The sequence below is a fragment of the Anguilla anguilla genome, chromosome 8 (assembly GCF_013347855.1).
Source record: "Anguilla anguilla isolate fAngAng1 chromosome 8, fAngAng1.pri, whole genome shotgun sequence".
Lineage (NCBI taxonomy): Eukaryota > Metazoa > Chordata > Actinopteri > Anguilliformes > Anguillidae > Anguilla > Anguilla anguilla.
The window spans coordinates 46,363,635-46,385,515 of NC_049208.1; the positions used below are offsets into that span (position 1 = coordinate 46,363,635).

The 21,881-nt window shown below is 46.7% G+C and overlaps 1 long non-coding RNA gene across 3 annotated transcripts in view; it reads right to left on the reverse strand.

Annotated features, from left to right (window-relative positions):
* LOC118233319 overlaps positions 1-16,271 on the reverse strand; it is a 43,522-nt gene extending 27,251 nt beyond the window's left edge. For 2 of the 3 annotated variants that reach the window (XR_004766515.1, XR_004766513.1), the window contains exons 1-2: positions 16,042-16,264; positions 3,943-4,013 (exon numbers count right to left, since the gene is read on the reverse strand). This is a non-coding gene — a long non-coding RNA (uncharacterized LOC118233319). Of the gene's footprint in view, positions 1-3,942; positions 4,014-16,041 lie in introns of all 3 variants that reach the window. The other variant, XR_004766514.1, reaches the window with a different exon arrangement.
* Between the last annotated feature and the right edge of the window lie 5,610 nt (positions 16,272-21,881).

Here is a 21,881-nt window from a genome sequence, read left to right on the forward strand (position 1 = left end):
GTTTCTGCCTCTACTACGTGACCTGGCAGGCTATTCCACACATCGATTATTCAACGGACACGCTACTCTCCCATAACACTCTTGAAACTCACCACTGGTGGAGAGGGGTCCCGCTATCTTCCATTCTCTGCAACATACATGACAGGCTTCCTCTTGGCCACCTATCTGCTCCTAACAGAACAAAGGACCCCCCCCACCACCACCACCACCCCCATGGGCTCTTTCCAATCACCTATATAACTTCCTTGTATCCTTTCTTCGTGTCCTTTCCTCGCTTCCTTAGCTCCACCCAACGGAGGATGCTAGGAAAGTATGCGAGGAAAGGAATTGAGGATGGAAGAATCGAGGAAACGTGTATTAGGCAACTGGAACGTCCTTCTTCAGTCAAGCTTCAGTCTGAAGCCATGTCAATTATGTCAAGAAGTGTGGTTAGGGTTAGCCCCCACTATCCATGATGTCAAATTTTAATTTTGAGATTACAAAAGAAGAGAAAGGGGCACTGAATCAAAATTGTATCTTCCTTTTTTTTCTTTGTAAATGATTGAATTGGATAGTTTTGTCAGTTTGAGTGGGGCATGGGTGTGAAATAATGCACAAATCTACAAATGTTTTCTAGCTGCAAAAGTGCAGAAGAAGCTTCCGCTGTTACAACACAACACAGAAAGAGGAGCGGGGACTTCGACGATACCGGTTGCTTCTTTTTTTTATGAGATGAAAAAGGACGAACTATGTCAACAGTGTAAAGCATGCAGTCAACTCACTGTATAGCAATGCATAATCTTTTGCAACAGCGAGAGATGATTGCTTAACCTCATACCAGAAGACATACCAAAAGACATACCATAGTCATTAAGCTGTAAGCAGACCAGTGTTTGAGAACCCGATAATATCCAACTGCATACTCAGTTCAAGGTTTTGCATTTATGGTGCAGGCAGAGCAATTCTCTTATTATTGTCGGCATGTTGGAGAAATAGCCGACTCGTTTTAATGTCGCAGAAAAAGTCGGTTTATCAAACTGAATCTCGTACTAAATATGAACTCGTTTATTGAACGTCAGCGAATATTTGAATCAAAATATTTATACTGATTGTGTGAAATTAAAAACGTTAAGGGCCTCGTCTACTATAGTTGGAATGCGTGCTCACAAACTTCCTGGTTAGCAACGTGAGCAAATGAATCAGCCAGGTTAGCAAAGGTATGGGTTGCTACTTTAACGGTAGCTGGCTAAGTCACATTTTTTCCATCTGAATTGATTTATCTCTCAAGTTGCGTGCGGGCCGAGTGTCTCAAAACATCTGATGTCGTTCCACCTTTCTCTTCGGTTTTCGCTTGCAGATGAATAGGACCCATGTTCAGTCTCCATCCTGGACGGAGTAGGCTAATTGGCAAACGCAAAATTCATGTTCACTGATAAAATCGTCGCACGTCACTACACTGATGTGAATGGTTACTCACGAAGGACGCTGGTGAAAGCTGAAAATAATTAAGCATAGTGTAATAAGTTAAATGTTAAACCTTCAATTTTTTTTTTTTTTTTTTTAATCCCATATTTAATTATCCCATATTTAGACACATGTAGGGGCACCACTAGTGATTTTGAGCCCCATGAAAGGATCTCATATTGGGCCCCACCACTATCATATTAAGTTATACAGGAGCCTGCCTTATATTTTGTAATTATTTCTATTATTTGTTTTGTGAAATAGGGCAGTGGTCTCCAACCCTGGTCCTGGAAAGCTACAGGGTCTGCTGGTTTTCATAGTGACTCTGCACTTCATGAATCAATTAGAGCAGTTGATTACACAACTCACCTGGTGTCTGGGTCTCAATTGGGTGCTGATTTTAAGGTGAGAACAAAAACCAGCAGAACCTGTAGCTCTCCAGGACCAGGGTTGGAGACCATTGAAATAGGGCACAGATATTACCAATGAGGTGAGACAGTTTGACTCATTTCAAGATGGCACTTAAGATGGCACTGGACACATATTGAGCCTGCCTGATGCTGCAGTAACAAGTCCAAGATGCAAAAGGTCCAGTGTGCTAAGGTAGCTGAGCGCTTGAAGGTGTGCTAGGCTATTTCGGGAGGCAGATTGAAAATGGCCCCCGCAAGCTCTGCCTGTCCATGCAGGCGCAGTCAGCGGCAGAGTTTACCCACCGCGTACTTGGCTTTCCCTGGAAAACCGAGCCGCATGACCGGGCCTAAGTCACCAAAGGCAAACAGGAAGAGGGCGGAAACGCAAACACGCGGCACCGCCTCGCGCCGTTCTGTTCCTCACCCGGATCCTGCTCGCGCCCGGTCATCAGGCCCACATCGAAAATATTTTCAACCGCTGCGTCTCGTGGCGCAATTCCGCCTCTCTGTTTGCCGATTGTCACATGCTTCGCGCAACAATAACAACAGGGGCGGAGGTGGGGCAGGAAGTCGAAAATAATTGCAAAGAATTTTGTGTTTAAATAGTCGTATTTTAAAGTGGATTTAATGGTAGAGACTGTGAAAATGCAGTGAAGTCCGCCTGTATGTGATCTCCTCACCTGTATGTGATCACTTCACCTGTATGTGATCTCCTCACCTGTATGTGATCAGCTCACCTGTATGTGATCAGCTCACCTGTATGTGATCTCCTCACCTGTATGTGATCTCCTCACCTGTATGTGATCAGCTCACCTGTATGTGATCTCCTCACCTGTATGTGATCACTTCACCTGTATGTGATCACTTCACCTGTATGTGATATCCTCACCTGTATGTGATCTCACTTGTATGTGATCTCCTCACCTGTATGTGATCTCCTCACTTGTATGTGATCAGCTCACCTGTATGTGATCTCCTCACCTGTATGTGATCTCACTTGTATGTGATCTCCTCACCTGTACGTGATCAGCTCACCTGTATGTGATCAGCTCACCTGTATGTGATCAGCTCACCTGTGTGGTCTCCTCACCTATATGTGATCACCTCACCTGTATGCGATCAGCTCACCTGTATGCGATCAGCTCACCTGTATGCGATCAGCTCACCTGTATGTGATCAGCTCACCTGTATGTGATCAGCTCACCTGTGTGATCTCCTCACCTATATGTGATCACCTCACCTGTATGTGATCAGCTCACCTGTATGCGATCAGCTCACCTGTATGTGATCTCACCTGTATGTGATCTCCTCACCTGTATGTGATCAGCTCACCTGTATGTGATCTCCTCACCTGTATGTGATCAGCTCACCTGTATGTGATCTCCTCACCTGTATGTGATCTCCTCACCTGTATGTGATCAGCTCACCTGTATGTGATCTCCTCACCTGTATGTGATCTCACCTGTATGTGATCAGTATGGATGCATTCAGCAGCTCCATTCCCGTTACCGCCCCTGGGAATCCCCCCGGTGCGTAACGTCACCCTTTCTGGACACTCATGGGGGTCCTTTCCATGTCAGGACCACAAACAAAACACGTTTCTATAGTAACACAGAATTTTTTTATTTTTTATGTAGCACTCGGAGAACCCGATTACCCTTCGGTTCAAAAACGCCGGATTGTGAAGATTCTCTGCAGCGTGCAATGGCCTACTTACGATAATGGGAGAGTAAGTGGGACATCCAATACCATGTGTCCCACTTCTCTCTCTCTCTCTCCCTCTATCCCTCTGCCTCTGTGTCTCCCTCCCTCTCTCTCTCTCTCTCTCCCTCCCTCTCTCTTTCTCTTTCTCTCCCTCTCTCTCTCTGCCTCTCTGTCACCCTCCATCTCTCTCTCTCAGACCTCGGCTAAAAGATTTTAATAAACCCCACGCGACTACACACACCATTAACAGGCAGGAGGAACCTGAAAATGTCTCTGATTGTCTGACGCAAACAGAAAAAAAGAGAAGCCAATGGTTTGGTTCAGTGGGTCAGAGACTCTTCCCCATTCTCGTAAAAAAAAAGTTTTGTATTTTTTTAAACCTCACCATGCCTGAGGTCAGACCTGCTTCTGTCTACCAGCTTCGGTTCCGCTTTTCCTTCACTCCAGCTTCCTGTTCTGCAAATAAATAAATAAGGGTGAAACTCAGCTGCCGCTGATTGATAGTAGAATGCAAATCACCTGGGGGCAGAGGGAGGGTTTCAGAGACCCGGGGAAATACCCTAAACTTTCAGCCGCATCCATCTCTGAATTGAATTTAGGATATTTTATATACCAGGAGTGGGAATGGCTTGTCTTGGTCCGTCGGATTCAGTGTGAAAGTAGTGTGGGCCTTGGAAGAGATACAAAAGGTAAACAATGCAATCTGTCAGATAAAACAAAGAGCGATTGGAAATTTTCCACGTTGGTTATTTTGATACAGAAATACTATCCAGTAATTTTTAGGATGGAACAGAAAAACAGAGAAATGAATCTTCCAGGGACAGGAAAGTTCAATTTTATGATTTGTGAGAGATGCGCGTGGGGGGCTTGTCAAAATTAAACTTGGCTCGAGGGCCTCTGGAGTCTAAGTTCTGTAAAGGAACGCCAAAGTGTCACAATGACTCACACGAGTCATATCAGAGTTTAGCTGTCAATAATCCGCCCGGCTGTTACATGTTCCAGCACAGAGGCAGGGTTTGCAAGGTAGCACAGAGGCAGGGTTTCAGATGGGTTAGGGACCAGGTGAAAGGTAGCACAGAGGCAGGGTTTCAGATGGGTTAGGGACCGGGTGAAAGGTAACACAGAGGCAGGGTTTGAAAGGTAGCACAGAGGCAGGGTTTCAGATGGGTTAGGGACCGGGTGAAAGGTAACACAGAGGCAGGGTTTCAGATGGGTTAGGGACCGGGTGAAAGGTAACACAGAGGCAGGGTTTCAGATGGGTTAGGGACCGGGTGAAAGGTAACACAGAGGCAGGGTTTCAGATGGGTTAGGGACCAGGTGAAAGGTAACACAGAGGCAGGGTTTCAGATGGGTTAGGGACCAGGTGAAAGGTAACACAGAGGCAGGGTTTCAGATGGGTTAGGGACCGAGTGAAAGGTAACACAGAGGCAGGGTTTCAGATGGGTTAGGGACCGGGTGAAAGGTAACACAGAGGCAGGGTTTCAGATGGGTTAGGGACCGGGTGAAAGGTAACACAGAGGCAGGGTTTCAGATGGGTTAGGGACCAGGTGAAAGGTAACACAGAGGCAGGGTTTCAGATGGGTTAGGGACCGGGTGAAAGGTAACACAGAGGCAGGGTTTCAGATGGGTTAGGGACCGGGTGAAAGGTAACACAGAGGCAGGGTTTCAGATGGGTTAGGGACCGGGTGAAAGGTAACACAGAGGCAGGGTTTCAGATGGGTTAGGGACCGGGTGAAAGGTAACACAGAGGCAGGGTTTCAGATGGGTTAGGGACCGGGTGAAAGGTAACACAGAGGCAGGGTTTCAGATGGGTTAGGGACCAGGTGAAAGGTAACACAGGCCGCTGTTGTCACCATATACTCCATTAGTCACGAGTTTAAGACCTCTGGAGACAGACTGTCAAACAACTCCAGAGCTTACACACGCACTTCATTTCCCGCCTGTATCACACACACACACACACACACACACACCTCATTTCCCACATGTATCGCACACACACATTTACACACACTCATACACACACACACATTTCCCATGTGTATCACACACACTCACATGCACACACGCACACACATGCACTCACACACACACACACGCACGCACAAACACACACACACCTCATTAACCACGTATATCACACACACACACACATCTAATTTCTCACGTATATCACACACACTCAAACACACACCTCATTTTCCACATGTATCACACACACACACTCACACACACTCACACACACACACCTCATTTCCCACGTGTATCACACACATGCATGCGCACACACACACACACACACACATACAAAGGCAGACAACTCGTTTCCCATCCATGCACACACGGGTGTGTTTTTCTAGTGTTATGATATTTTTTTGCTGATTGAAAGGAAACGGACAGGTGCTGTGAGCCGCCCAGGCGTGGTTCACACGGCCCATTTCCCCCAACTGCTCCCCGACCAGCACCAGCACCATCCGTGGCCTTGTAGGCTTTATATAGGGCCTGAGGTGAGGATGGCCGCACACACACACTCTAATACACACACACACACACACACACACACACTGTCACATACACACACACACACTAACAAACACTCTCACATACACACTCTCTCTCACACACACACATACACACTAATACAGACACAAACAAATGCACACTGACACACACACACTAACACACACTCTCTCACACACACACACACACAAATGCACACTAACACACACACATACACACTAACACACACTCTCACACACACACACACACACACACTCTCGCACACACACTAATACACACTCACACACACACACAAATGCACACTAACACGCACACACACACACACACTAACACACACACACTAATACACACTCACGCACACACACTAACACACACTCTCACACACACATCTTCACGTTAACACATTTTTAGCGCACAGACCGGCTTTCATTCGTGTGAAATAAAAATTAAAATGCAGCGATCGGTTTCATTTTCATTTTCAGCAGCCACAGTCGCGTCACCACAAGCCCCATCACACCCTAAAAAAATGTCACAAATTTTCTTTTTTTATTACAAGGAAGCTTTGCTTCACAGGTAACTGCACTCTACCACACAACAAAATATGGTAGAAGTGCTGTGCGCTAGTGTGCAGTGACAGCCTTTAATGAACTCTGATAGAGTTCATTTTACTCTGACAGAGTACATGTTTAGCCCTTGTGTACTCACACAAACACACAAATACTGTCTGAGTTGAATCAGCACTGAGCCCATTAGTGTAGTAATAACATCCATCCATTATCTACACCTGCTTATCCTGGTCAGGGTCACAGGTGGTGTGACTCACCATTCACTCACACACTCGTACCTATGGGCAATTTAGAGTCTCAAATTAGCCTACCTGCATGTTTTTAGACTGTGGGAGAAAACAGAAGTGACTGGAGGAAACCCATGCGGACACAGAGAGAACATGCAAACTCTGCACAGAAAGACCCAGGCCGGATTCGTACCTGAGACCTTCTAGCTGTGAGGCAATGGGCATTAATATGGAGTTGGTCCGCTCTTTGTTGCTATAACAACCTCCACTCTCCTGGGAAGGCTTTATACTAGATGTTGGAGCAATGCTGCAGGGATTTGCTTCCATTCAGCCAGAAGAGCAGTAGTGAGGTCGGGTACAAATTGGGTGATTATTTTTACACAGTACCCATTTACACAGCTGGATATACATTGAAGGTTGAGCAAATCAGGTTGAGCGCTGCTGCTTTCTCAGGGGCATTACAGCAGTGTCTACCAGGGAATCAAACCGGCAACCTCTAGGTTACAAGCCCAGTTCCTTACCCATTGAACCCATTAAACTACACTGCTACCCAGCTGGAGGCCCTACACTAGTTTTAATGGGAGCCCATGGTCTGTTGTGAATTGTGCATTGTGATACATGTTAATGATAACGATGATACTGATGGCGATAACGAGAGTGAAATTCCCCATCCAAATTAATTTGATTTAATTTCGTTTGAAGCGAGGCAGACGTTGAGACATCATTCTGGGCCAGGTTACAGGAAAGCCGCAAAAACCTGTTTGCCCTGGAAGGATTTAGTCGGGACTTTCTACTGCATGGACGCAACCAAGGTGTGTTTGCGTTCATAGCCATCGACAGGTACTTTGTGCAAATTCAACAGCGCGAGGCACACCTGTCATAACCGCACAGGGCGAGCGTTAACGAGCATCGGGCACGCCCGCGAGAACAATGAGCGGTTAGAGCGAAGACGGCGCCCACGCGCTCGCAGCTCGTCTTCCTCAGTGGCAGGTTGAAGGTGCGAAGGCACGGGGCCAGCCGGGTGGTTCCTGGCGGGTCAACAGTGTCTCTCAACTCGCTGCCCACACCCGTAGGAGCAGGAGTCCAGCTGAAGCTCAGGAGCTCGTCCAAAGAACTCGGGCTTGGCCACATGGTTTAGTAAAAGGAGACTCTTTGGTTTAGGCCATAAAATTCATATGAGGGATTAACTGAGTGAACGACAAGAAATTCTTCAGGCTGACTTCTGGTAGTAGAATGAGGGGACATAAACGCAAATTTGCAGAAGGTAAGTTCTGCACAGATGTTAGGAAATATTTTTTTCCTCGCAGCGAGTTGTCAATGTGTGGAATAGTTTGCCAGGTCACGTAGTAGAGGCAGAGACTCTGAGAGATTTTCAAGACCAGGCTTGATACGGGGTTGGATACTATGTAGTTTGTAGGTAAACCAAGCAGGTAGGTACACTTTAGTGGGAGGAAAATGGCAAGCATGTTGGGCTAAGTGGCCTGTTCTGGTCATTATGTTATGTTACACATTACGTAACATTACGCATCGTTAAGCAGGAGAGCTATCACAGATGGGAAGAAAGGGGCGTGTCTGCCCCTCCCTCTCTGATGAGAACAGAGCCATCGAGAAGACATAAAAAATCCAAAAAGACCGTGTGCACAAATGACACACTCTCCGAAGAAAAGGGTTTCAAAAGACTCCCCCCCCCTCCAGTCTCCAAGTTAAACTGTCTTACTGTATTGCCACATTTTTTAATGGGTGAAACTGACTCACCTCTTTTTGTCTTATTTAGCAAAAAAAGTTTGAATATAAGGCTTTTATATACTTGCTAAGGCTGACATATTTTTGTTGTTTTTGCAGCGTAGGGCTGGATTAGCACTTTTACCGAGTCCAGCTGCACACGTCTGCACACACCGCACACTTCTGTACACACCGCACACACCACACACACCGCACACTTCTGTACACACCGCACACACCACACACTTCTGTACACACCGCACACACCACACACACTTCTGTACACACCGCACACACCACACACTTCTGTACACACCGCACACACCACACACACCACACACACCACAATCTTCTGCACACACCGCACACACCACACACACCACGCACACCACAATCTTCTGCACACACCGCACACACCACACACACCACGCACACCACAATCTTCTGCACACACCGCACACACCACACACACCACACTCTTCTACACACACTGCACGCACCGCACACACCACACACACCACACACACCACACTCTTCTGCACACACCACACACACCACACTCTTCTACACACACTGCACACACCGCACACACCACAGACTTCTGCACACACCGCACACACCACACACACCGCACACACCACGCACACCACAATCTTCTGCACACACCGCACACACCACACACACCACACTCTTCTGCACACACCACACACACCACACTCTTCTGCACACACCACACACACCACACTCTTCTGCACACACTGCACACACCACACACTTTTGCACACACCGCACACATAACACTTTTCTGCACAAACTGCACACACCGTACATTTCCGCACACACCTCACTCTTCTGCACACACCGCACACACCACACACCACACATTTCTGCACACACCACACTCTTCTGCACACACTGCACACACCACACACCACACATTTCTGCACATACCGCACACACTGCACACACCACACTCTTCTGTACACACTGCACACTTCTGCACACTTCTGGACACACCGCACACACTGCACACTTCTGCATACATCGCACACTTCTGCACACACTGCACACACCACACACACTGCACACACTGCACACACCGCACACACCACACACTTCTGCACTCTTCTACACACACTGCACACACCACACACTTCTGCATACACTGCACACACCGCACACACCACACACTTCTGCACTCTTCTGCACACACTGCACACTTCTGCACACACTGCACACGCTGCACACACCGCACACTTCTGCACACACCGCACTCTTCTGCACACACCGCACACACCACACACCACACATTTCTGCACATACCGCACACACTGCACACACCACACTCTTCTGTACACACTGCACACTTCTGCACACTTCTGGACACACCGCACACACCACACACTTCTGCACTATTCTACACACACTGCACACACCACACACTTCTGCATACACTGCACACACCGCACACACCACACACTTCTGCACTCTTCTGCACACACTGCACACTTCTGCACACACTGCACACGCTGCACACACCGCACACTTCTGCACACACCGCACACTTCTGCACACACTGCACACGCTGCACACACCGCACACTTCTGCACACACTGCACACACCACACACACTGCACACGCTGCACACACTGCACACGCTGCACACACCACACACTTCTGCACACACTGCACACACTGCACACGCTGCACACTTCTGCACACACTGCACACACTGCACACACCACACACTTCTGCACACACTGCACAAACTGCACACACTGTACACTTCTGCACACACCGCACACTTCTGCACACACTGCACACACTGCACACTTCTGCACACACTGCACACTTCTGCACACACTGCACACACCACACACGCTGCACACACTGTACACTTCTGCACACACCGCACACTTCTGCACACACTGCACACACCACACACGCTGCACACACTGTACACTTCTGCACACACCGCACACTTCTGCACACACTGCACACACCGCACACACTGCACACACCACACACGCTGCACACACTGCACACTTCTGCACACACTGCACACTTCTGCACACACTGCACACACCACACACGCTGCACACACTGTACACTTCTGCACACACCGCACACTTCTGCACACACTGCACACACCACACACGCTGCACATTTCTGCACACTTCTGCACACACTGCACACTTCTGCACACACTGCACACACCACACACGCTGCACACACTGTACACTTCTGCACACACTGCACACACCACACACACTGCACATTTCTGCACACTTCTGCACAGCTTGACCTGATCTCCGCCCAGCCACGCTGACTCAGCGGAAGAGCGTGTGTGAGACCAAAGTCTGGCCGCGGCCTGCAGAAGATTCTATTTAATCCCACGCGTTAATGAGTTCATAAAAGCAACACGTAGACAAGAGGACGTGGAAGAGAGAGGGGCAGATAGATAGAGAGAGAGAGAGAGCACTGGAAAGAATTATCTTAACAAGTGCTTTAGTCTTGTAATGAGGCTCAAAATCCTGTAACGAGACTTAAAATATTATCTGTATTAGTTTGTTTTAAGCAACTGTTTGCTTGACAAGTGGAATATTCTTACCCCATTGGCAAATCTTGAAATGAGACAAAACCGTTTAATCTCATTTTCAATATTTGTGTTGTCTCATTTAACAAAAAAGTAATAGAAATAAGGTTTTAAGTGTAAATATAATACCAAAATAATTGTTGAGATTTACATGTTCTTGGTTTTTGCAGTGCAGAGAGTGAGTGAAAGAAAGAGAGAAAGAGAGAGAGAGAGAGAAAGAGAGACAGAGATAGAGGGGGAAAAGTGTAACCCCATCTTGGGCAATGTCTACCAGCCAGCCTTGTGGAAGAAGATAGGAGCACCACAGACAGGAGCGGTTGCTTGCGTCCTAGCTGGTGTGCTAGTTTGATATCACAGTCCTATGTCTTCGGGCACGGGTGAGAAATTAAGCACGAGACAGCATGTACTATTCACTTACGATATCCCATCATGCCTTGGGAGTTGATGCAACTCAGTGTTATAGTAACATAATTCGTAGCACATAGCAATTCACATTTTTGCACGCAGTGCGCGTTCAAAGTATGTAATACGTGCAGAGTGCAGCATGTAGTATGCAAGTATGCAAATTGAGACGAAGCTCCAGTTTAAATCGGCTTATTCGGCATTCCTCCTCTCACCCACATGCACTCTATAGCAGGAGTCCAGTCCAGGAGTCTGTTGGTTCTTGGTACTTTTCGGCTTTTAAACTGCTCAGTTCAAGTCACCGATTGGCTGAAGAGCCCGCACACCTAGTTTCTAAGGCCCAAGTCGGCTACTGTTCAAAAGGTGCAGCACAAAAACCAGCAGAGGCAGTCATTAGCACGTTGGGGGGTTGGAGCCAAAAAAAAACTTGCCGGGATGAAAGGTCGCGAATGACGTGACGTCTTCGCGGGACTTTCCACGGTTCGGGCGACAGACGAGACGCTGTTTCTCTCTCTCTCTCTCTCTCTCGCCGTCTGGGTTGTCTGTCAAAAAACCTTGGCAGCATTTTTACTTTTCCGCCAGGCGGTCAGAACACCCGTCGCCGGCGCCAAGGCCGGCCGGCTCATCTCAGGTTCTCAGCAGGGGGGCGGTGTGAGCAGAGGACGCTGGCGCAGGGTTACCTGGGTTACCTGGGTTAAATGGGCCGCGTTTATATAGCGCTTTTATCTAAAGCGCTTCACAATCGATGCCTCTCATTCACCCATTCACGGGTTACTGAATGGCCCCAGGAATTCTGGGATATCGGCCCGTGAGCTCCCCCGCTGCCCCAGCCTATCGCGGGGTTCGCTGTAGGGGTGTAAACCTCAGGCGTCACCCGGAAAGAATGCGATTTTGATTCGTGGAGGCTACCATTCGATATTTGTCAATATCGAATTTAGCTACGGTACGATCTAAAACTATCAGATACAGTAAGAAACAATCAATATATATGATCCAGCAAAAGCAATCCTGTTACAATTTACACATACAACCAAAGTGAGGCTGTATTCACACCGCGTTTAACAGAAGGACAAACGGCAGTGACGGAGTGTAGCACAGTGAGTAAGGAACTGGGCTTGTGACCGAAAGGTCGCAGGTTCGATTCCTGGGTAGGACACTGCCGTTGTACCCTTGAGCAAGGTACTTAACCGAAATTGCTTCAGTATGTATCCAGCTGTATAAATGGATACAATGTAAAAATGCTATGTAAAAGTTGTGTAAGTCGCTCTGGATAAGAGCGTCTGCTAAATGCCTGTAATGTAATGTAATGGCACTATCTTGAGTGATGATGTGGAGCCAGAAACATAAACAGTGATGTTGGCACAGTTGCTACAGAGAAAACCACCATGAGATTACAAACATTTAATTAAGTATTTTGCTACGATCCATAAAGATACGGATCAATTTTTGCACATTGTATCGACTGGATCAGATCGTTGCCCTTCGAACCGATACTTTGATCCGGATTGATGTACTGGAATACTGCTGCATTAGCTATGCACTCTCCCAGGCTACCACAGGCTACCAGCGGTGGTCAGGGAAAGACACACTTCTCCCCTGCTGTCAAGCGTCAAGTCTCGCAAACATTCTAGCTAATCCAGCAATTGATAAAAATTTTTTGGGAGCAACATGTCTTCCAGCCGCCCCCCCCCAAACCTACTGTATGCATATGCCTGTAGTACTTTTTACTCAAAACATGAGACATTGAGTAGAAGGGGGGGGGGGTATTTATAAAATACATAGTTTTAAAAGATTTGTACCATTTTTATGTGTGTGAGTCTGGAGACTGACAGGCTCTTAAAGGAGTGCAACAGAATGTAATTACAGCAATCTCCTGTAGAGAAAATGTATGAAGAAAATTCCATGATGATTTAGTAACATGCCTCTTAAGAGCAAACAGTGGTTTCACTAAGACTAAAACCATGACATAGAAAAGTGATGAAGTCAGATTAAATCAAGTGAGATACTTCAAAAAAAACAGAAAAGTTCTGCAGAACTGATCTAATGACAGGAATCTGGCATGACCAAGCCTAAAGTACCATATGCACCATAATTTAGTCATCAAGCTGGATTTGACTGGGGCCCATTGTTAGACCCTAAAATGTACCGTTATCAGAATGAAAGGGTTAACAGCTGAGGTGGAAATGCCAAGGAGAGGCTCTGTGCCTGATTCCCCACTCTGACCACCACACAGCCAATCACAGTCTCCGCCTAGCTGACTCAGCCTATCGTAGCCTCTGCCCAACTGACTCAGCCTATAACAGCCTCCGCCCTGGGCCAAGAACCAAGAACCTGGTCAATTCAGTTGATTATTTCAAAAGTCGAGGTTGCTCAGGGATGCCAGTTGGCTCGTTCGGTTAAGGCACCACGTTGTGTTGCACAGATGGGCACCACAACCGAATCCAGACCGTAACAGTGCCGACCGTGGACGATAACTCCAGAGGGTGACACGCAATTTCAGGTCCGCCAAACGCAGCTGTTGTTGCTCATAATGCAATGAGCGTTCCAAATTAGGGCGGGAATTGAACTTCCCCCAAATTGGGCACCGATATTCAAATAAAATAAAATAAAATAGGTTACCTCACCTCAATGCGTATGACAAAAACGATTAGTTACCAAAAACGTTCTTGTTGTACACCGACTGGCTGGTGAACTGTGACCTAAATAATAGCCTGAGGTTTAATTGTGAGCCATTGGGGAGGAATGATTCAGGGAGTCAGAAAACAAGGGGTGGTTCCGCCATCAACAGGCGAGCTCAGAACCCGTGTGCCTCCACTCTGTGAACGTTTCGCCACCCTCTGGCGTCTCCCTGTGACGCAACACCCCCCCTCCCCCGAAACCCCTCCCGAAAAGCCATCTTCTTGGTCATGAGGTCAGAACATGCGGTCGCTACTTCTACTTTCCTGGAATTTATGCCGCTCATTGTTCATTCAAGCTTTTTCGCCTCAAAGTCGGTTGGTGTTCACGTGACTTTTGAAAAAGGGGAACAGAACGCTTATGTGGTGAAACAGGAGGCCGGTTCGTTCCTTTTGACTCCCTCTCAAGGTCCTTGAGTTTAAGCCCAGAGACACATGTCCCCTGCAGGGGACAGAAATTAATTACTGGGTCTTAGGAGGATTTAAATTCATATTTCAAACCAGTTGGGGGTGGGGCGACATATGGGGTCCAGTTCGGGTTTGGCCTTTGATAAGGTTTGGGACTTAATTACTGCAATGGAGTCCCTTTGATCTGGATGTCAGGCAGCTGCTGTTTGAAAGGCTTTGCTGAAACCCTTGGTGCCATGGAACTTGAACCAGACTCTAAAACAGCTCTCATCATCATCAGCGATGTACTTTTCCTCTCCGACTGAGGGGGGAAACCTGAGCGTGGAGACGCCGGTGACGCCGTCAGCTTTTTAATGACATTTCCATGCCCGAAAATAAACTGCTTTTTCGGGGATGTGGTTCACCGACGTCACAGGAGTGTTTAGCGTGGTGGGAGTGAGAACGTCAAGCTGGGGAGGACGTACCAAACGGGGAAGTCGCCCCGTCTGTGATGACCACTTCCACCTGAAACTAGCGCACAGTACCTCTTACCTCTGAAAATGAAACGTGGACTCATTCATTAAAATGATATGAAATTAAACTAATAAGGTTTCTGCCCCAGCCCTACATTTTTTTTTTACATTAGGACAGGAGACTTGCTGACCCATTATTGACATTTGAGTGTTCATTCATGATCTTCTTCTTTTTTTTCTTCATGTTCTTCTTTGTCATCTTATCTTCTTCTTATTATTATCTTCTTCTTCTTCTTATTATTATTATTATTATTAGCAGTAGCAGTAGCAGTAGTAGAAGCAGTGTGGTTATCATTATAATTTCTACCGATAATGATAATGTTTTTGGTGGATGATCTTGACTTTCACGGGCAACATGGAAGCGTTCATACATGTTGTAATGTATGTATGAAGAGAAACAAGAGCCTGGGCATAGCTACAGATTGGCAGCAAGACCAGTTCCCCAGCACCGAGCTGGAAACCAGTGCAAATGTGGCAGTGCAACTACCCTCAACAACAAGCATGTACATGGAATTCAAAGTGAAAATGAAAGAAATCCTAACAGGTATAGAATCTCACAGAACGGCACAGCCTTGTAATAATAATTATATAGGCTATATATAATATTGAAAAGAAAAAGGAAAGCACTCGATTTATTTTAGGCACCAACAGCGTATTGGAACGCAATACGCAATAAAGCCAATATGACAGCATTAAAACATTGGGTTAAAGGTCTTCGTATATCTTTGTTTTGCGCGTGCGTATGTGTGTGTGTTTTAAAAATATTGTATTCTATTAAAAATACGTGTTTTATGTTATATGCCGTTTTCAATGCATCGGTTTGAAATATATAAGCAGATCGGTAGATAAGACTAACCGAAAACTCTTGTATATTTCCATCGCATCGTCAGGTGAATTCACGCTGCAAAAAAAGTTTCCGGTGTCAAAGACGAGTTGGACTGCTCTATTTGTTTGTTAAAGGAACCCGAGGACCCTGGGATAATAAACTCATTGACCCACCTGCCCCCAAAACCAGTTGTCGCCAGTTTTCCGTGTCTTGCGCGTCTACCCCTCGTGCATCTTTGAGAGGCGCTCAAAACATATGACATACCGAGAACATGTTCCTGCAAGGATTGCGCACGTCAGCATCGTCCTGCACGTCCCTCTCGTAGGGTGGCCAGAGCGGAACGTGCTGTGAAGCCAAAGCAGTGCGTGGTCTCCTTGACAATAAACAATTTGCCGAAAAAGGACTCCATCCAAGTTGTCTCGTGCGATATGTGCACTGACTGTAAACAATAACCAGGAGTGTTAGATACGTGCTAGGTACCAACATACACTTTAAGTGCTGCATACACACAGCAAAATGTTCTGTGTTCATTCGTACAGACTGCAGATGGTCAGCTGAACTCATAGTGCTCAGTGTATAAACAATTGCAGTACTTATATTATAAAACATTATATTATACTTTTATTATGTTAGCTTGTAATTATGTGTATTTTTAATTTAAATTAAATGCATTAAATAAATGTCATTTAAAAATTAATGAATGCAATTTATTGACCTATTAACATAGACATAAACATTATATGTTGACATCATCAGGAACATTTACTTGTTTTGTTTTTTTTGGTTTAGAAAAGTTGAACACACAGCCCTCCATACAGATGGTCATATGTCACACTTTATAGAAGGCTAAAGACAAACAATGCAACAAAAAAATATGACATCAGGCAAACAATGGGGTGGGGGTTTGGGAGGGGGGGGGGGTGTGCAACTGCAAAAAGAAAACAGCTGAATTTGGTGTTCGCTGTGGGGGGAAGTTATTTACCCACCCCGCTTCAGCGGCCCTCGCCTCTGACGCACGCCTCGTCTTCCTCTCGCTCCAGAACCGCTCGCGAAAGTAGGTGAACAGCTGATCGTGGGGTTGGTTTCAGCGCTCGCATCGGGGGGAGGGGCGGAGGTGTTGAGGGCATGGCGAGAAGAAGGGGGGGGGGGGCAGAGGAGGAGAGTGGAGGGGGTGGTGGCGGTGGGTGAAATGTTGTATCTCTAGATACGAGTTTTACAGATTGCGGTCATCAGCCGAGCTCGAGCTCGAGCTCGAGAGAGATGCGCGAAGCAGATATCGAAAGAGAAGAAGAGGTGTTGCTGGAGTCGACCGTGGCGGCTGTTTTCGAGGAACGAGCCATGCGCTGTTTGGCCTCCCTCTCGTGTCTGCAGCAACTCGAAGAACAATATATGTGTTATATTACAGGCTTCCAATGAACTCGCAAATAACTTTTACCCTCACTGCCGCCTCAGTTGAACCCTGACCAATGGAGGAGTCGGGCCCGTAGGGCGAGGGTGAACAGTGGTACCAGCCTTTACGTGTTACATAACAGGACTGAGAAACCAGGTCCTTGGAATGATGCCAACGTATTTAAAATAAAACTAATTATGAGATTATTTGGTCATAAAAAAGGGATAATGGCCTATGTTCAAGAATCACCAGGCCTTCATTAAACAAAAAAATTTTAAATGGTTTTTGATGAAAACAAATGTAACAGGAAAGGGAAATAGGTGAAAAGGCTTCTCTTCGCCTCACAAACATGGTTGCCAGGTTGCGGCGTTGCTCGGGTGACAGAGGTGCTCGAGGGTTTTCAGGTAACCGTGGCAACAGACATCCGCCAGGAGGCGAAGAGAGATGCTATCTTGCCGCGAGCACGGCGTCTGTGTCTGACGAGCCGTCGAAAGCAGGGCAGAGAGGTAGAGAGGGCATGGCGGCACATTGGGGTCTTTTCTAGAAAAGTCATTACATTACATTACATTACATTATATTACAGGCATTTATCAGACACTCTTATCCAGATCAACCTACGCAACTCTGGCATTTACATTGCATTTATGCAGCTGGATGTATACTGAAGCAATGCAGGTAATAAGTACTCCGCTCAAGGTTCCTATAGCAGGGTCCTACCTGGGAATTGTACCTGTGACCTTTAGGTAACAAGACCAACTCGTCACCCATTATACTGCACCGCCACCCCATTACGCCAAGCCTGATCTGTCGGTTATCTGTCGACAAAACTAATTTTGCAACTTGTTTTTTTTTTTTTTTTGTGGTTCAACTGAGCAGCCCTTGGTGATCTGCATGAGTGAACTCAAACTAACAACCATCTGGTGCACCACCCAGGGTATCAAACGTGACCCATCGCCTCTCCCTGGATTTGAGGAAGTATCTCATTGTGAAAATTCAAGGGGTAACAAAAGGGCTGCCCCCCCCCTCCCCAGGAAAGACATGGTAATTAAGACACACAGAGAATGCTGGAGAAAGTTCCGTTTGGTGCGTCAAAAGCGTGTTTATTTCTGGAAAGTTCTTGTCCCCAGCCTCAGCTGAATGACCCCAGTGTGCTTCCTAATCAAATCTCCTCCCGGAAGACTCACATAACACAATCCTACAATCGAAGGGCATTGTGGCAGCAATAAAGAGGCTGTGCCCCCCCCCGTTTCCACTTACCGTCTTGACGGGTGGGGTGGGGGACGAGGAGGGTGTTTGGGACATGTAGATTCCTTCAATATTACTTAACTCGTAGCAGCCAAGAAGGCAGCATCACATATGTACTCAACTTGTAACACAGGGAGCCTCAGTTTCACCCAAGAAGGGCCAATGAGGCTGCAGGCTTTTGTTGCGGCCTGCCACTAATGAACCAACCACGGCCTTTCAGTCGGGACCCTGATTGGGCTTTTGTAAGTGGCTGGGGACGAGCGTGTCGGCTGCGTGCCTAAATGGAAATGCCGTGGAACACTAGAGAACGGGATGAGTGCGTTTCGTCGTGGAACCCTGGGGAGACCCATGTAGGCACTGAAAAAGGAGCCAACGGTAACAAAGCCGTGTAAATGATTTACTTATTTTTTTGGGGGAGGAGGGGGGGGTTGCCAGGTTGCCAGGTTGCCAGGTCGATATGCAAATGAAATGAAACGGCAGGACTTCCTGGACTCCGGCCTTAGCTCCAGTGAACTGAGGTGAAGGGGACGGAAGCAAAAGAGACCTGACGAAGGTCTTGTACCGAAAGCTTGTCATTAAAAAACACATTCTTTGCAATACCCTCAGTGTGCCCTCAGCCTTTTATTGCATTGACCAGAGCAAAAAAGAAAATTGAGGTGACTATGCAAAGGGTGTGTGTGTGTGTGTGTGTGTTGGGGTGGGATGCAGAATCCCAGAGACCAAACGCAGCAGCATGCCTCCACACTCTCTCTTTCTCTCTCTATCTCTCCATCTCTCTCTTTTTGTCTCTCCATCTCTCTCTCTCTCAAAATAAACCTCTCCAGCACCTGAAAGTAGTGCAACCGCTACGCTGCACCACACAGCTGACAGACTGGCCTACTTCTGCAGGTTCAGCCAAGCCGAGGGGAGGGGGGGGGGGTGAAAGTTAAAGTTGATGCATGCAGCTGGGGCTGCGAGCAGCTGGGGTTTGGCTTCAAGCAGCCCTGTTTATTATTGGTTTCAGTGTATTTCAGTTACAGAACAGCTTAGAGCAGCGGTAACCAACCAGGTTCCTGGAGATCTATCGTCCTGTGGCTTTTCATTCCAACCCTAACAAAGCACACCTCACTCAACAGCTAGAGCAAGGCTACCCAACCCTGTTCACAGAGATCTACCATCCTGTGGCTTTTCATTCCAGCCCTAACAAAGTACACCTCATTCAACAGCTAGACAGGGCTACCCAACCCTGTTCATAGAGATCTACTGTCCTGTAGGTTTTCACTCCAGCCCTAACAAAGCACACCTCATTCAACAGCTAATTGTTGAGCTGCTAATTAGTAGAGTCAGGTGCGCCAAATTACGGTTAAAATTAAAACCTACAGGATGGCAGATCTCCAGGAACAGGGTTGGTTACCACCGGCTGAAAGAGGAAAATCGCGCTTCTTTCTGCTTCGCGTGTTGTTTTCAGCATTGGAATTAGCAACAGATTTAAAAGCAAAGGATTTTTAAAAAATACGAGGGCCGGCAAACTTTGAAAGGCAGAAATTGCTGGTCACATGGGAAGCGTTAAGACCGAGGAACGCTGACACGGTAAACTTGAACGGAAAGAATTTTTCTGGTTAAAAAAAGAGCGCACTAAGCACATAAACGGACGCGCATGCAGAACAGCAACCTCGACGTCGACGCTGCATAGCATGCACATCAGGATCGCTGGGCCCTTGTTTTCAACCTGAATCAGTCTGCATGAAGACCATGTTGATCACATCAAAGCTAGTGCACCAGGCAAGTACAGTAAACCTTTTCATTGAAAAAAACTATAATTGCAGTTGCTTCTTGCTTGTGTTGTCAACGATTAAAAAGAAAAACACACAACTGTAGCACCTGGGGTCATGTCAGAACACAAACACATTTGCTTAACGTCCTTATTTCATCTGAGCGAAAAAGAACAGGAAGTAAATTTTGACATGAATATGACGACAAGATCCAAAAACTCGAATCAGCTGGTAGCCACGACACCATGGATTTAAAAAAAAAAAAATTTCTCAGAGCAGGCTGAGTTCAGTGATGCAGAAGTCTGGTCTGGTCTTTTTTTGACTTTCAAAACATCTTGATTGCAGCTTGTGTGGTGTAAGATTGTCGCTTTACAGTAAGCCTTAACTTGTGCAACTGCAAGAGCTGATGGAAAATGATATGCGTTGCATCTGTGGTCCCTGAATCAGCAAAGACCAAGAACTTAAGTGTATTTTGTTTTATTTATTTTGGGGGGGAAGAGCGGAGGTTGGCCCTCGGAGGCTGCTGTCTCCTTCTACCGATTCCGAAGATACATCCCCAAACTCATCCTAACACCAACCACAGTCACACCTCCAAGCAGGGAGGGGAGGGAGGCGAGAGAAGGAAATGGTATTCAAATACTTCCCATTCTTTCCAGAAAACTGAAAATTAACTGGAAAAAGTTTCAGTTTAATTCTAAAGTCCAAAGTGGTAACAAAAAAGTGACCCCTATTCACGAATAAGTAACACCTGAATGGGGAACGGACAGGAGGAGGACCTTTCTGGGATTCCCTTTCCAGGTTGTGAAAGGGATTGTGGGAAATGATAATACCTAGGGCAGTTTGATTCAGTGTTCATTCGTTTTAATGGCCCGCCTGACTGGACAAGGCGAGGGTGAATCACCGCCACGTGGCAGTTCTGCACTGTGATTGGCTAGGATCCGGGTGATTGTCGGGGGGGGGGGGGGGGGGGGTTTGTCCACTGGAAATAACGTCAATAGTGTCGCAAGACGTCAGTCGGTACGCACGTGAGGCTCTGATGTGGACAGGAGACAGGGTCACATTTTTCCACTTTTCCCTCAATACACTCCATTCATGTGATCGCCAGGTTTCATTAGCAACACACACACACACACACAGAACAATTTGTACTTTTCAAACTCAAAGGCTGAGTCGACTTTCTCTGCCGCTTTAAACAAGTAAGGAGCCAACACGGAACAAAAGTTATTTTGTTTCTCTGGGACCTTTTAACTTGACAAATCAACCAGGATACGTGCAAATGTGGTGAATGGGATCTGTACCATTAGATTATCCAGGATCTTTTTAGCAATAACTGTCCATAGGTGTTGAAGATATTTGCAGACCCACAGCTGGTAAATGAATGACCTGTTAGTCAGAATGCTTTGAACACAAGCCTGTGGCATGTTGGTTCATCTTTAGTAGTTTTCTCTGGTGTAGAATAATCTATGTAAAGTCCTGTATGAAGA